This window comes from Anomaloglossus baeobatrachus, chromosome 6, assembly GCF_048569485.1.
Source record: "Anomaloglossus baeobatrachus isolate aAnoBae1 chromosome 6, aAnoBae1.hap1, whole genome shotgun sequence".
In the NCBI taxonomy this organism is placed as follows: Eukaryota; Metazoa; Chordata; class Amphibia; order Anura; family Aromobatidae; genus Anomaloglossus; species Anomaloglossus baeobatrachus.
The window spans coordinates 105,266,391-105,282,524 of NC_134358.1; the positions used below are offsets into that span (position 1 = coordinate 105,266,391).

Below are 16,134 nucleotides of genomic sequence, written 5' to 3' on the forward strand. Positions count from 1 at the left end.
AAGAAATATATTTGTTTTAACTTTCACACCAGATGCTGGATGAACAACCCTTGATGCATACATGTTGCAAATAAAAATGTTTTGAAAATCAATGATTTATGGTGGCACAATTTTGCAGCTAAATAGCAATTTTACCCAAAAACAGAGTCCGTTAAGGAAACCACGTCATATCTGCAAAATCTAAGGGGTACTTTGCACGTTGCGACATCGCTACTGCGATGTCGTCGGGGTCAAATCGAAAGTGACGCACATCCAGCGCCAGTAACGACGTCGCAACGTGTAAAGCCTAGACGCACCGATAAACGATCGCAAAAGCGTCGTAAATCGGTGATCTGTGTAGGGTCGGTCATTTTCATAATTTCGCTGCAGCGACGGTACGATGTTGTTCCTCATTCCTGTGGCAGCACACATTGCTGTGTATGAAGCCGCAGGAGCGAGGAACATCTCCTTACCTGCGTCCCGCCTGCAATGAGGAAGGAAGGATGTTTACGTCCCGCTCATCTCCGCCCCTCCGCTTCTATTGGCCGCCTTCCGTGTGACGTCACTGTGAAGCCGCACGACCCGCCCCCTTAGGAAGGAGGCGGGTCGCCGTCCAGAGAGACGTCACAGGGCAGGCAATTGCGTGTGAAGCTGCCGTAGTGATAATGTTCACTACGGCAGCTATCACAAGATTTCGCATGTGCGACAGGGGCGGGTACTATCGCGCTCGGCATCGCTATCATCGGCTAGCGATGTCGCAGCGTGCAAAGTACCCCTAAAAGCTATCGACAGTCAGATTGAAAGAATATGATGATTTTTATTGGAGTCAGACAGCACCCTAGCTGTTCTAAACCAAGCACAGCGCCTTGTAAAGGCTGCTTTACACCAGAAGATCTATCATGCGATAGATCGTCGGGGTCACGGTTTTTGTGACGCACATCCGGCATCACTGGCGATGCCGGCCTGTGTGACACCTCCTAGCAACGCAGTATCGCTCACAAATCGTGAGTCGTGTACTGCTCGTTAGGTTTCATAATATCGTTTAATTTAATTGTTCATCGTTCCCGGGGTAGCACACGCCGCTCCATGTGACACCCCGGGAACGATGAACATCGCTTACCTGTAACCCGCGGCTCTCGCCGGCTATGTGGAAGGAAGAAGGTGGGCGGGATGTTTACGTCTCGCTCATCTCCGCCCCTCCGCTTCTATTGGATGGCGGCCGGGTGACGTCGCTGTGACGCCGAACGTCCCTCCCACTCCAGGAAGTGGACGTTCGCCGCCCACAGCAAGGTCAGACGGGAGGTAAGTACGTGTGACGGGGGTTACCGACTTTGTGCGACACGGGCAGCGATTTGCCCGTGACGCAAAAAGGACGGGGGCGGTTATGATCGATTGTGAAATTGCACAATCGGTCGTACCGTGCAAAGCAGCCTTAAGAGACATAGGCCTAGTGAAAATCATACTTTCAGTGTCCACATTCATTGCGGTGTTTGTCACAAATACACTAATGTGGTGCTCGGTGAGCCTTTGGCATTGGCAGTTCAGTGCACCTTTCCATCTGTTTCCATGTATCTCTGCTCTCCTGTAAAGCCAAAGCTGTCAATCAAAGAAGAGGAGGCAGAGATAGTTGCTGAACAAATAGGTGATAAGATGTGTGATTGCTCAGCCTTGCCCAAAGTACACGATAGGCCTCATTAGCATATTTAAATAAAGAACCATTTCTGGCAAATGCAGCAGCAGATTTGGACAATAAAAGATCTCATTATTATTAGGGCTATATCCCCTACAAAGTGTTGTGCGTGGTTTGATCAGTCAATTCATGCTGGCAGCCTTTCTTTAGGCTATGTGCACATGCTGAGTTTTTGGTTGCAGAAATTTTGGCACCAAATCTGCATCTCTTGGCAGTAAAGATGTGCGTTTTTGGTGTGTTTTTTGCATAGATTTTTTCCATGAATTTGGGGTGGAAAAACCCTGACAAGCACGTTGAAAGAATTGACACGCTGCAGTTTATTTTCTGCACCAAATCTGCAAGGGAAAAATAAGAAATATGTGCACAACACTTCAGAATTCTCTCTGACTTTGCTGGCATAAGGGTAGGCACGAAGTTTTGTGACAAAACTGCACCCAAAAATGCATCAAACATGCAATGTGTGCACATAGCCTAATGGGAACCTGTCAGGTTCCATATGCATTCTAACCTAGAAGCAGGGTGATGTGTGGCCTAGTAACCCCTTCCTATCCATCCGTGTGTTGTAATACTGTGTAATATGAATGTATAAAAATGTTTTATTATCTGATTTACACAAAAAATATGTTTTATTACTTACATGTTCCCTATGTAAATAAGAAGGGTCTCTAGCCCCCTGGGCATTGCATCGCCCTGTGGGTGTTTGCATGTTTTACATGGTATCACGCCCCTATGGGTGTGATACCATGGATTTACATGAGCGAAGTCCGTGTCAGTTCCTTGAGATCCCGCGCGTGTGCGCTTACCATTCCCACAGCCTTGTTATCCCGGTGCTTGCTTCTCGACTTCAGACACACACTGTGCATGCTCAGAAAACTCCTGCGGTTCTGGTCATGCGCAGAGCGCATTTGAAGCCGGCAGGTAAACAGCCGAGACAGCGCATGATCGGAACCGCGGGAGTCTTCTGACCATGAGCAGTGCGCGTCTGAGGCCGAGAAGCAAGCACCCGGATAACAAGGCTGCGGGAATGGTAAGTGCGCACGCGCAGGATGTCAAGGAGCGACGGAGATATTGCTCATGTAAATCCATGGTATCACGCCCACAGGCAGGGGTGGGATTTAAATTTTTAACAACAGGTTCTCTGTAAACCTCGCCTATTTGAAAACCACACCCATTATGTAACCACACCCATTTTGTTAGCCACACCCATTTTCACGCATTTTCCTCAACCAAAAAATACAAGTAATTTAAAGTAAAATCTCCTTCCCCTCCTCTACCGTCACTCTCCTGTCCAGCACCAGTAGTTCCCGTCGCTGTCAGTCATATTGTATTAAATGATTTTTCTACAGTTTTTAAAAAATATTACTAAAGGAGCCCTGCTAAAATTGGAATGGGCGACCTTCCCCATACCGATCTCATCCCTTGTGGCTCCTTTCCCCTGCAGATCCCATCCCATCATGGTCTCTTTCCCTTGCAGATCCCATCCCATCATGGCCTCTTTCCCCCTACAGATCCCATCCCATCATGGCCTCTTTCCCCCTACAGATTCCATCCCATCATGGCCTCTTTCCTAGTGCAGATCCCATCCCATCATGGCCTCTTTCCCCTGCAGATCCTATCCCATCATGGCCTCTTTCCCCCTACAGATCCCATCCCATTATGACCTCTTTCCCAGGACAGATCCCATCCCATCATGGCCTCTTTCCCCTGCAGATCCTATCCCATCATGGCCTCTTTCCCCCTACAGATCCCATCCCATCATGGCCTCTTTCCCCTGCAAATCCAATCCCATCATGGCCTCTTTTCCCCTGCAAATCCCATCCCATCATGGCCTCTTTCCCCCTGCAGATCCCATCCAATCATGGCCTCTTTCCCCCTGCAGATCCCATCCCATCATGGCCTCTTTCCCCTGCAGATCTCATCCCATGTGCTCCTTTTCCCCTGCAGATCCTGTCCCATATGGCTCCTTTTCCCGTATAGCTCCCATCTTATGTGGCCCCTCTGCCCATATAGCGCTCCCACCTTATGTGGCCCCTCTCCCCATATGGCTCCCATCTTATGTGGCCTCTCCCCATATAGTTCCCATCTTATGTGGCCCCTCTCCCCATATAGCGCTCCCACCTTATGTGGCCTCTACCCATATAGCTCCCATCTTATGTGGCCCCTCTCCCCATATAGTGCTCCCACCTTATGTGGCCCCTCTCCCCATATAGCTCCCATCTTATGTGGCCCCTCTCCCCATATAGCGCTCCCACCTTATGTGGCCCCTCTCCCCATATGGCTCCCATCTTATGTGGCCTCTCCCCATATAGTTCCCATCTTATGTGGCCCCTCTCCCCATATAGCGCCCCCACCTTATGTGGCCTCTCCACATATAGCTCCCACCTTATGTGGCCTCTCCCCATATAGCGCTCCCACCTTATGTGGTCTCCTCTCCCCATATAGCGCTCCCATCTTATGTGGCCTCTCCCCATATAGCCACATATAGCTGCCATTTTATGCGGCTCCTCTCCCTGCATCTTCGGCTCACTGAGCGCTTACCTGCTGCAAGCACCGGCAGCTTCTCCTCTGTCCTCTGTCCTCCTCCGCGGCTTGTCTCTGCACGCTGACGCTGACAGACGGCAGTAGGAGGAGCTACCTCCCCCCGCTGCCGTGAAATCTGTATCGTCAGTGCGTCGCTGCACGCTGGGTCAGGGAGCAGACAGGCTCTACTGTACCCGGAAGTGCAGCGCGGAGGTGCGGGCATTCATTTGTGTCAGTGTCTTAAAGAGACAGTAACACAAATAAATACAGGGAACCGGGTCGCCGCAGCTGTTTCTTGCCGGTTCTGGGAACCAGCTATTTTAACAACTGGTTCTCCAGAACTGGACAGAACTGGCTGAATCCCACCCCTGCCAACAGGAGTGTAATACCACAGAAAACATGCAAACGCCCACAGGGCGTTGCGACGTGTGGGGGACTAGAGCCCCTGCTCATTTACATACGGAACACATAAGTAATAAAAAATATTTTTATACATTCATATTACACAATATTACAACACAGGGATGGGTAGGAAGGGGTTTCTAGGCCACACATCACCCTGCTACTAGGTTAGAATGCATAAGGGACCTGACAGGTTTTCTTTAAGGTTTAAATGGATGCTTGTGTGGCTTTTAACCACATCACCTGTCTAGTAAGATTGTAAGATCCTTTCCAGTTTGTAACACTAATGTTTTTATTTTCTTGGCTTTAATATGATTTTTCTTCATTGAATTGGCCGGTGGCTGACCCCCACCTTGCTATGCACCCCAATTTGGGATGTATTCCACCTGTCTAGATTTTGGCGGTTGGTGACTGTTCACATTCAGTCATCAGGCCCTGTCCACAGGCTATTTACTTCATGCAGCATTTGCTTGGACCTGTCCCGCCCACAGCCATGACTCAGTCATGGGTACGGGATTGAAATAGACCAGGTGAGTGCTGCTAAGAGCAGTTCTACTATTCATATGTGAGGCCGAATGGCACATTTTATAAAAATATTTCAGTGTAGGACTGCCCCAAATGAGATTTGCCATGACGTGGCGGGGTAGCTCAAGAAATTGCAATTTTTTGCCAAAAATCTCAAAATTTTTATAAGTACAGTTTGGAATTTTTAGTGCTGAAGTGCACATTTAGTGCTGGCTTTTTGTTTTTTCTTCATTTAATATGATTATGTAGCCCTTTAAGACATAAGCCATTCAATCCCTTTATGATCCACAGGTGCTGCTTCAGTAGTGAGAAATCACATTTTGAAATACTGTTTGGATAAGTCAACACTCTTCTAGATTCTCAGCCTTGCGCTGCATTTAGCTACCTAGGAACACCCTTCCCTGGCTGATTGACGGGTCATTTGCTCTTTTACACAGCCACTGACCTGTCAATCAGACAGGGGAGATACTGCACAAGGTTGTGTAACCTCCGAGCACGAGGGCTGTGCAGTCAGTAAATCAAAGTTCCGACTCCAGCTCCTCTATTTCTTCGCACTCCAGCTCCTCTATTTCTCCGCACTCCAGCTCCTCTATTTCTCCGCACTCCAGCTCCCCTATTTCTCTGCACTCCAGCTCCTCTATTTCTCCGCACTGCAGCTCCTCTATTTCTCCGCACTCCAGCTCCTCTATTTCTCTGCACTCCAGCTCCTCTATTTCTCCGCACTCCAGCTCCTCTATTTCTCTGCACTCCAGCTCCCCTATTTCTCTGCACTCCAGCTCCTCTATTTCTCCGCACTGCAGCTCCTCTATTTCTCCGCACTCCAGCTCCTCTATTTCTCTGCACTCCAGCTCCTCTATTTCTCCGCACTCCAGCTCCTCTATTTCTCCGCACTCCAGCTCCTCTATTTCTCCGCACACCAGCTCCTCTATTTCTCTGCACTCCAGCTCCTCTATTTCTCCGCACTCCAGCTCCTCTATTTCTCCGCACTCCAGCTCCTCTATTTCTCCGCACTCCAGCTCCTCTATTTCTCCGCACTCCAGCTCCTCTATTTCTCCGCACTCCAGCTCCTCTATTTCTCTGCACTCCAGCTCCACAATTTCTACGCACTCCAGCTCCTCTATTTCTCCGCACTCCAGTTCCTCTATTTCTCCACACTCCAGCTCCTCTATTTCTCTGCACTCCAGCTCCACAATTTCTACGCACTCCAGCTCCTCTATTTCTCCGCACTCCAGCTCCTCTTTTTTTCCGCACTCCAAATCCTTCATGAAAGGCAAATAATTAGTCATAACAAATGTACTGTAAATCTCAGATGTGTTGATAAATAGGGGCCTTAGATTGATAGAGTATAAAATATATTTATATTAACATTTCCAAACTTCTCTAAATTCCTATAAAAAAATAAAACAAAAATTAAACAACAACTATAAGTGCTCATTACCAAGACACAAGGCTACTTTCACACATCCGGTTTGAGCCCTGCGGCTCAATCCGGCTGTGAAAACTATGCAACGGATGCGGTGAAAACACCGCATCCTTTGCATCAGTTTTTACATGCGGCCGGTCCGGTTTTTTCCGGTTGCGGCATGCTACTGAGCATGCGCAGTGGAAAATACCGCATGCGGCGACCGGATGCGGTTTTTTCCGCATCGCGCCGCATCCGGCCTCCATAGGGATGCATTGAAAAATGCGCCGCAGCGGCCGGATGCGGCGCGATGCGGTGTTTTTTGCCGGAGCAAAAAACGTTGCAGGGTACGTTCGATCCGGCCGCCGCATCGGCTAAATCTGCCGCATGCGGCAAAAACCGGACCGAACGCAAGCCCCTACGGCACAATGCGGCACTAATGTAAGTCAATGCAAAAAAAAACCGCAATCGGCGTTACAAAAGCCGGTTGCGGTTTTTCTGCAGAACGCCGTATTGTGCCGCAGAGCAAAAATCCGGATGTGTGAAAGTACCCTTAGCAATCGTCTGCCTGTCTCTGGGGAGTTTAAGCAAATGTCGCCATGTTAAAAAGCTGCGGTTTATCTTTAAAATGTAATTACAGTGACTGAAGAAGAATGCCTCGTTTGCAGGCTGAAAGGACCAAAATAACACAGGTTTATTTGCAATAACAAGACACAGGAAATGTGTATTAATATAAAGGGACTCTCAGAGATTACTAAGTGATGCGTTATTTAAAGCAAATAGATTAGCAAATATCTAAAAAGTAATGCATTAAAGAAGAAGAAAAGAACCGGCCGCATCTCAAAACTGCTCCGTAGTTTGCATGCTTCTCATATGGAGATATAGGTAACAACTTGTGAGGGTTAGGGTATGTACAAACATTTTTTTCAGGAGGGTACACACTGTAACCAGCCTCTAAAAGAACTAACTAATTGTTAAAAAGAATCAACATATTCACTGCAATACAAAACCAACTTACAAAGCTGTTAAAAGAAGTGCCCTATTTTTAGAACTACAAGTGCATCTCAATAAATTAGAATATCATCAAATACCTAATTTATTTCAGTAATGCAATACAAAAAGGGAAATGTATATATTACATAGAGTCATTACACACAGAGGGATCTATTTCAAGTGTCTATTTCTGTTAATGTTGATGATTACGGCTTACAGCCAATGAAAACCCAAAAGTCATCTCAGAAAATTAGAATAATTACCACAGAACACCTACAAAGACTTCCTAGGCATTTAAAATGGTCCCTTAGTCTGGTTCAGTAGGCTACACAATCCTGGGGAGGACTGCTGACTTGACAGATGTCCATAAGTCAGTCATTGACACACTCCACAAGGAGGGTAAGCCACAAAAGGTCATTGCTAAAGAAGCTGGCTGTTCAGAGTGCTGTATCCAAGCATAGTAATGGTAACTTGAGTGGAAGGGAAAAGTGTGGTAGAAAAAGGTGCACAGCCAACCGGGATAACCGCAGCCTTGATAGGATTGTTAAGACAAAGCCATTCAAAAATTTGGGGGAGATTCACAAGCAGTGAACTGCTGCTAGAGTTAGTTCTCCAAGAGCCACCACCCACAGACGTATCCAGGACATGGGCTACAACTGTCACATTCCTTGCATCATGCCACTCATGACCAATAGACAACACCAGAAGCGTCTTACCTGTGCCAAGGAGAAAAAGAACTGGACTGTTGCACAATGGTCCAAGGTGTTTTTTCAGATGAATGAAAGTTTTGCATTTCATTTCGAAATCACGGTCCCAGAGTCTGGAGGAAGTGGAGAGGCCACAATCCAAGCTGCTTGAGGTCTAGTGTGAAGTTTCCACAATCAGTGATGGTTTGGGGATGGTTTGGGGAGCCATGTCATCTGCTGGTGTAGGCCACTGTGTTTTATCAAGACCAAAGTCAGCGCAGCCGTCTACCAGGAAATGTTACAGTACTTCATGCTTCCTTCTGCCAATAAGTTTTTTGGAGATGGAAATTTCCTTTTCCAGCAGGACTTGGCACCTGTCCACAATGCCAAAAGTACCAATACCTGGTTTAATAATCACAGCATCACTGTGCTTGATTGGCCAGCAAACTTGCCCAACCTAAACCCCATAGAGAATATATAGGGTATTGTCAAGAGGAAAATTAGAGACACCAGACCCAACAATACAGACGAACTGAAGGCTACTATCAAAGCAACCTGGTTTTCCATAACACCTCAGCAGTGCCACAGGCTGATCGCCTCCCTGCAAAAAGTGCCCCGACCAAGTATTGAGGCATTTACTGTGCAGAGTTTTCAGAAGGTGCCAACATTTCTGAGTTTAAAATCATTTTTTCAGTTGGTCTTATATAATATTCTAACTTTCTGAGATAATGGCTTTTGGGTTTTCATTGGCTGTAAGCCATAATCATCAACATTAGCAGAAACAAACACTTGAAATAGACACTCTGTGTGTAATGACTCTATATAATATATATATAAATAGATCACTCTGTGTGTAATGACTCTATATAACATATAGGAATAGACCACTGTGTGTAATGACTCTATATAACATATAGGAATATATCACTCTGTGTGTAATGACTCTATATAATATATAGGAATAGATCACTCTGTGTGTAATGACTCTATATAACATATAAGAATAGATCACTCTGTGTGTAATGACTCTATATATGTTTCCCTTTTTGTATTGAATTGCTGAAATAAATTAACTTTTTGATGATATTCTAATTCATTTATTGAGATGCACTTCTATAAGATGCACTTTTTCTTTCCCGAATTTGGGAGGGAAGTGGGGGTGCGTCTTATAGTACGAAATGTACCTGGCTCACTGTGGGGGGTGCAGTGGTGGAGCGGGGTCACAGGAGGCAGCTGCAGGGTTGAAGCTGAGGAAGCCAGTGGTGGCAACACTGGAGCGATCACGTGTGTCCACTATTAAAGAAAATGAATATTCACTGCTTCTCACGCTCAGAATCTCACCCACTTTTCGGCACTAATGTCAATAATAGTAAATGACTGAGAAGATCTTTACTATCACTGATGCCAGTGCCTAGATGTGTGCAGGATTATTGGTGTGTGGTGCAGTGTATATTCATTTTGCATTAGTCGACAGCTGATGTTGGCGTGCAAATGTGGGTGCATGGTAGTGATGGAATGTGCTGCCCATTGCTTACACGGAGCAGTCAGTGGCTGGCATCAGAAGAGGGGGGAGGTGAGTAGAATTATTTATTTTTTATGTTTTAAAAAAAAAGCGGTATAATAGGAGACATATATACCAAGTTGGTGGGGGACATCTATACCAGGATGGGCCCAGGATAGGTGACATATACACCAGGATGGGGGACATATACACCAGGATGGGGGACATATACACTGACAAGCAACAGGGTAACATTGTTTTGAACTTTTGACTTTCAAGCTCCATATCTCTCCAGCCATTACAGTTTTGCGTGAGACTACTTTCATTTTATACACAGTCATTTTGGCTATCTCATACATAAATTTGACTTCCAATTTTTTAGCATATGATTAGTTATGCAGATTTTTGTCAGGTCACTGCATTGTTACAGTTTTGCTCGTGGTGTTTGAAAAATCTTTTTCTTCCTGTAAATTACAAATTACAACCTATTCTCACATCTCCTAAAGCTCAGTGTGTTATTAGGTTAATTCCCAAGTGAAAGATCATTGGTTCGAATCGAAGAGCAGCCATGAATAAGATTTCCCAAAAAAATGAGAAATAGTATCATTTCGTTCATTGATAGGGGACTCTTGGCCAAGAAAATTGCTGAACTGCATCGAGTGAGTGCCATGAGGTTGGAAGTATAATAAATGAAGTCTGTCTATTCAAAAGCCAAAAGGTGTATATCCTGGCAAGATATCGGAGTCAACAGGTCAGCTCATCACAAGGTCCAACAGTTCCAGCGTGACAAAGACAGCGGTGGAGGTGGCTTGTATCCTTCGAAATAGTGAAATTGTAGACGTACATACAAGCACTGTGCAACGCACATTACACAAGTCTGGAATAGAAGCCCGAAAAATGGTGACGAAGCCTCGAATTCAATATTGTCATAAGAAGCCAGCTAGAGTTTGCAAAAAAGTATAAAAAGTGGATTGTAGAAGTTTAGAAACAAATGATTTTGAGCGATAACGACGAAAGTCAATACATTAGGCTCTAATGGGGTAATGGATCTGGAAGAAACAAGGGAAAACAAGGGCTAACAGATCGAGAAATTAAGAGGAAGGCCGATGATATGGGGTTGTTCACAGCCAAAGGTATTGGATACTTCACCCGGATAGATGGTGGTCTCAATACTGAACTATAGGTGAGTATCTTACAACATGAGTGACTACATACACTCGAGTACTACGGGTATGAAAAGTCTGACATAGTATTCCAGCAGGATAATGACCCAAAGCAAATAGGATGAGAGATATATATCCAGAATGTGGGACATATACACCAGGATGGGGGACATATATACCAGGATGAGGGACATATATACCAGGATGCGGCCCAAAATGAGGAACATATACACCAGGATGTTGGACATATATACCAGTATGGGTCCAGGATGGGGGACATATATATTATACATATATACAGGGTGCTGGTGCACAGGTATTATACATATACACAGGGTGCTGGTGCACAGGTATTATACATATACACAGGGTGCTGGTGCACAGGTATTATACATTATATACAGGGTGCTGGTGCACAGGTATTATACATATACACAGGGTGCTGGTGCACAGGTATTATACATTATATACAGGGTGCTGGTGCACAGGTATTATACATATACACAGGGTGCTGGAGCACAGGTATTATACATTATATACAGGGCGCTGGTGCACAGGTATTATACATATACACAGGGTGCTGGAGCACAGGTATTATACATTATACACAGGGTGCTGGTGCACAGGTATTATACATTATATACAGGGCGCTGGTGCACAGGTATTATACATTATATACAGGGTGCTGGTGCACAGGTATTATACATTATATACAGGGCGCTGGTGCACAGGTATTATGCATTATATACAGGGCGCTGGTGCACAGGTATTATACATTATATACAGGGCGCTGGTGCACAGGTATTATACATTATATACAGGGCGCTGGTGCACAGGTATTATACATTATATACAGGGTGCTGGTGCACAGGTATTATACATTATATACAGGGTGCTGGTGCACAGGTATTATACATTATATACAGGGTGCTGGTGCACAGGTATTATACATTATATACAGGGTGCTGGTGCACAGGTATTATACATTATATACAGGGTGTTGGTGCACAGGTATTATACATATATACAGGGTGCTGGTGCACAGGTATTATACATTATATACAGGGCGCTGGTGCACAGGTATTATACATTATATACAGGGCGCTGGTGCACAGGTATTATACATTATATACAGGGCGCTGGTGCACAGGTATTATACATTATATACAGGGCGCTGGTGCACAGGTATTATACATATATACAGGGCGCTGGTGCACAGGTATTATACATTATATACAGGGTGCTGGTGCACAGGTATTATACATTATATACAGGGTGTTAGTGCACAGGTATTATACATTATATACAGGGTGCTGGTGCACAGGTATTATACATTATATACAGGGTGCTGGTGCACAGGTATTATACATTATATACAGGGTGCTGGTACACAGGTATTATATATATACACAGGGTGCTGGTGCACAGGTATTATACATTATATACAGGGTGTTGGTGCACAGGTATTATACATTATATACAGGGTGCTGGTGCACAGGTATTATACATTATATACAGGGTGCTGGTGCACAGGTATTATACATTATATACAGGGTGCTGGTGCACAGGTATTATACATTATATACAGGGCGCTGGTGCACAGGTATTATACATTATATACAGGGCGCTGGTGCACAGGTATTATATATTATATACAGGGCGCTGGTGCACAGGTATTATACATTATATACAGGGCGCTGGTGCACAGGTATTATATATTATATACAGGGTGCTGGTGCACAGGTATTATACATTATATACAGGGTGCTGGAGCACAGGTATTATACATTATATACAGGGTGCTGGTGCACAGGTATTATACATTATATACAGGGTGTTGGTGCACAGGTATTATACATATATACAGGGTGCTGGTGCACAGGTATTATACATTATATACAGGGCGCTGGTGCACAGGTATTATACATTATATACAGGGCGCTGGTGCACAGGTATTATACATTATATACAGGGCGCTGGTGCACAGGTATTATACATTATATACAGGGCGCTGGTGCACAGGTATTATACATATATACAGGGCGCTGGTGCACAGGTATTATACATTATATACAGGGTGCTGGTGCACAGGTATTATACATATATACAGGGCGCTGGTGCACAGGTATTATACATATATACAGGGCGCTGGTGCACAGGTATTATACATTATATACAGGGCGCTGGTGCACAGGTATTATACATATATACAGGGCGCTGGTGCACAGGTATTATACATATATACAGGGCGCTGGTGCACAGGTATTATACATTATACACAGGGTGCTGGTGCACAGGTATTATACATTATATACAGGGTGCTGGTGCACAGGTATTATATATTATATACAGGGTGCTGGTGCACAGGTATTATACATTATATACAGGGTGCTGGTGCACAGGTATTATATATTATATACAGGGTGCTGGTGCACAGGTATTATACATTATATACAGGGTGCTGGTGCACAGGTATTATATATTATATACAGGGTGCTGGTGCACAGGTATTATACATTATATACAGGGTGCTGGTGCACAGGTATTATATATTATATACAGGGTGCTGGTGCACAGGTATTATACATTATATACAGGGTGCTGGTGCACAGGTATTATATATTATATACAGGGTGCTGGTGCACAGGTATTATACATTATATACAGGGTGCTGGTGCACAGGTATTATATATTATATACAGGGTGCTGGTGCACAGGTATTATACATTATATACAGGGTGCTGGTGCACAGGTATTATATATTATATACAGGGTGCTGGTGCACAGGTATTATACATTATATACAGGGTGCTGGTGCACAGGTATTATATATTATATACAGGGTGCTGGTGCACAGGTATTATACATTATATACAGGGTGCTGGTGCACAGGTATTATACATTATATACAGGGCGCTGGTGCACAGGTATTATACATTATATACAGGGTGCTGGTGCACAGGTATTATATATTATATACAGGGTGCTGGTGCACAGGTATTATACATTATATACAGGGTGCTGGTGCACAGGTATTATACATTATATACAGGGTGCTGGTGCACAGGTATTATACATTATATACAGGGTGCTGGTGCACAGGTATTATACATTATATACAGGGTGCTGGTGCACAGGTATTATACATTATATACAGGGTGCTGGTGCACAGGTATTTACATTATATACAGGGTGCTGGTGCACAGGTATTATACATTATATACAGGGTGCTGGTGCACAGGTATTATACATTATATACAGGGTGCTGGTGCACAGGTATTATATATTATATACAGGGTGCTGGTGCACAGGTATTATACATTATATACAGGGTGCTGGTGCACAGGTATTATACATTATATACAGGGTGCTGGTGCACAGGTATTATATATTATATACAGGGTGCTGGTGCACAGGTATTATACATTATATACAGGGCGCTGGTGCACAGGTATTATACATTATATACAGGGTGCTGGTGCACAGGTATTATATATTATATACAGGGTGCTGGTGCACAGGTATTATATATTATATACAGGGTGCTGGTGCACAGGTATTATACATTATATACAGGGCGCTGGTGCACAGGTATTATACATTATATACAGGGCGCTGGTGCACAGGTATTATACATTATATACAGGGCGCTGGTGCACAGGTATTATACATTATATACAGGGCGCTGGTGCACAGGTATTATACATTATATACAGGGTGCTGGTGCACAGGTATTATACATTATATACAGGGCGCTGGTGCACAGGTATTATACATTATATACAGGGCGCTGGTGCACAGGTATTATACATTATATACAGGGCGCTGGTGCACAGGTATTATACATTATATACAGGGTGCTGGTGCACAGGTATTATACATTATACACAGGGTGCTGGTGCACAGGTATTATATATTATATACAGGGTGCTGGTGCACAGGTATTATATATTATATACAGGGTGCTGGTGCACAGGTATTATACATTATATACAGGGCGCTGGTGCACAGGTATTATACATTATATACAGGGTGCTGGTGCACAGGTATTATATATTATATACAGGGTGCTGGTGCACAGGTATTATATATTATATACAGGGTGCTGGTGCACAGGTATTATACATTATATACAGGGCGCTGGTGCACAGGTATTATACATTATATACAGGGCGCTGGTGCACAGGTATTATACATTATATACAGGGCGCTGGTGCACAGGTATTATACATTATATACAGGGCGCTGGTGCACAGGTATTATACATTATATACAGGGTGCTGGTGCACAGGTATTATACATTATACACAGGGTGCTGGTGCACAGGTATTATATATTATATACAGGGTGCTGGTGCACAGGTATTATACATTATATACAGGGCGCTGGTGCACAGGTATTATACATTATATACAGGGCGCTGGTGCACAGGTATTATACATTATATACAGGGCGCTGGTGCACAGGTATTATACATTATATACAGGGCGCTGGTGCACAGGTATTATACATTATATACAGGGTGCTGGTGCACAGGTATTATACATTATATACAGGGTGCTGGTGCACAGGTATTATACATTATATACAGGGTGCTGGTGCACAGGTATTATATATTATATACAGGGCGCTGGTGCACAGGTATTATACATTATATACAGGGCGCTGGTGCACAGGTATTATACATTATACACAGGGTGCTGGTGCACAGGTATTATATATTATATACAGGGTGCTGGTGCACGGATGTATATCACACTTTTACCTTGCAGGTTGTACAGACGCTGAGTAACCGCTGAATGACCACAGAAGCCGCTCTGAACTTCTCATCCCGCCCACACACAGCTCCCTGGAGACACTGACCAATTAGCGTGCAGGTAACATCTGTCCCCTTTACTGTCTCTTGTAGCAGGCGCTCTGTGATTGGCTGCACGCAGTACGAGGACGGTTGTCGCTTGTTTGTGGAAACTAATCCATTGTTTGATACTTTGTTTAGGACGAGAGGAGAAGGACCTGAGGAGCGGGAGGGGCACCGCTGCGTACGGGGGGCACCGCTGTGTACGGGGGGCAACGCTGTGTACGGGGGGCACCGCTGCGTACGGGGGGCACCGCTGCGTACGGGGGGCACCGCTGCGTACGGGGGGCACCGCTGCGTACGGGGGGCACCGCTGCGTACGGGGGGCACTGCTGCGTACTGGGGGCACCGCTGCGTACGGTGGGCAATGGTGGGAGAAACTGCTGTGTACGGGGGGTGCTGCTATCTACACGGGGGC

The 16,134-nt window shown here is 44.9% G+C and overlaps 1 protein-coding gene across 1 annotated transcript in view; it reads right to left on the bottom strand.

Annotated features, from left to right (window-relative positions):
* LOC142317132 (uncharacterized) overlaps positions 1 to 15,644 on the bottom strand; it is a 566,806-nt gene extending 551,162 nt beyond the window's left edge. The window contains exon 1 of the mRNA XM_075353156.1: positions 15,627 to 15,644. The gene's annotated coding sequence lies outside the window, so the exon portion shown is untranslated. The remainder of the gene's footprint in view (positions 1 to 15,626) is intronic.
* Positions 15,645 to 16,134: the final 490 nt, after the last annotated feature.